The 1,471-nt window shown below is 36.6% G+C and overlaps 1 non-coding gene across 1 annotated transcript; it reads left to right on the top strand.

Annotated features, from left to right (window-relative positions):
* The first annotated feature begins 397 nt into the window (after window positions 1-397).
* Window positions 398-469, top strand: TRNAE-CUC. The gene has a single exon. It is a non-coding gene; the product is annotated as a tRNA-Glu (tRNA).
* Window positions 470-1,471: the final 1,002 nt, after the last annotated feature.

Here is a 1,471-nt window from a genome sequence, read left to right as displayed (position 1 = left end):
TAGTAAAATGGTTAGTGGAGCTTAACATCTGCTTTAGAGAGAAAGGACAGAGACAGGTTAGATTTAGAAAAAGCGCCGAGGTAATTAAGAAAATGAGATTCTGGACGGTGTATTAATATTAGTCTAGGTATGAACCTAATTAGAATGCAAATTCAGCATGTCTTTTCCAGCATCGGAAGCGATTTGGACTAGGAGGGCCCAGCTCTTTCCTTTGTGAGCCGGAGCGGAACTCTGCAGCAAGCGCCACGAGTTTTCCCCAGTGTAAGAGACTAACACCCACAACGGGAAGGAAATGGGGTAGAACCTGAATCAACAATCTTATTTCCTATTGGTCAGAGTTGCATGAAGTTTTTTTTTATAAGTAACAAATCAAATGCTGAAAGCCGTATTACCAAGTTCCCTGGTGGTCTAGTGGTTAGGATTCGGCGCTCTCACCGCCGCGGCCCGGGTTCGATTCCCGGTCAGGGAAGACACCTTTTGACTTCAGTTATGGGTTCAATCTGCTTTTCTTTTGTGATGCTTGGCGCTATTTTTGTTAATGACAAAAATGCAATTCGTTTTTACAAAAATGCAATTAGTTTTTAAGTGTTACTTAATCTACTGTTTAAGATATGCTATGCCTATTTACGTGTACTATATGTATTCAGATATACACCAAAACATGCCCGACTTCTAAAGTACTCGAAATATACTTGTTCAAAAAAATGTTAAGTCACTTACAAAACTAAATTTTCCAGCTTTTGAAGACAATCTGGATGTGTATACAAGCATTAATTTTTAAAAGTCTTTGTTTAATCTTGAGCTTTGTTTGACTAATAAAAGGAGGAAAATTATTTTAGGAGAGATAATACCTATTTTGCATCATGCTTAGAGTCAAGTTCTATATATTATATATTATACATATATTATGTGCTTTGTAGATTACTTGTTTATATTGGAGCTCTTTTTATGCTATTTCTATTTATGAATCTAAGATTTTTAATGGTATATTTTTGGTTAATTACCAAATAGTTGGTTTATTATGTTTGTTCCTTTTAAAAATATATTTTATTGATTATGCTATTACAGTTGTCCCACTCCCCTCCTTTATTCCCCTCCATCCTGCACACCCTCTCCCACTCACATTCCCCCACTTTAGTTCATGTTCATGTGTCATAAGTTCTTTAGCTTCTACATTTCCCATACTATTCTTACCCTCCCCCTGTCTATTTTCTACCTACCATCTATGCTACTTATTCTCTGTACCTTTTCCCCCTCTCTCCTCCTTCCACTCCCCTGTTGCTCCCCTCCATGTGTTCTCCATTTCTGTGGGTCTGCTCCTGTTCTAGTTGTTTGCTTAGTTTCTTTTTGTTTTTGTTTTAGATGTAGTTGTTAATAATTGTGAGTTTGCTGTCCTTTTACTATACATGTTTATCTTCTTTTTCTTAGATAAGTGCCTTTAACATTTCATATACTAAGGGCTTGGTGATGA

This window comes from Phyllostomus discolor, chromosome 4 (assembly GCF_004126475.2).
Source record: "Phyllostomus discolor isolate MPI-MPIP mPhyDis1 chromosome 4, mPhyDis1.pri.v3, whole genome shotgun sequence".
NCBI classification, from domain to species: Eukaryota; Metazoa; Chordata; class Mammalia; order Chiroptera; family Phyllostomidae; genus Phyllostomus; species Phyllostomus discolor.
This window is presented reverse-complemented; position numbering and strand designations above follow the sequence as displayed.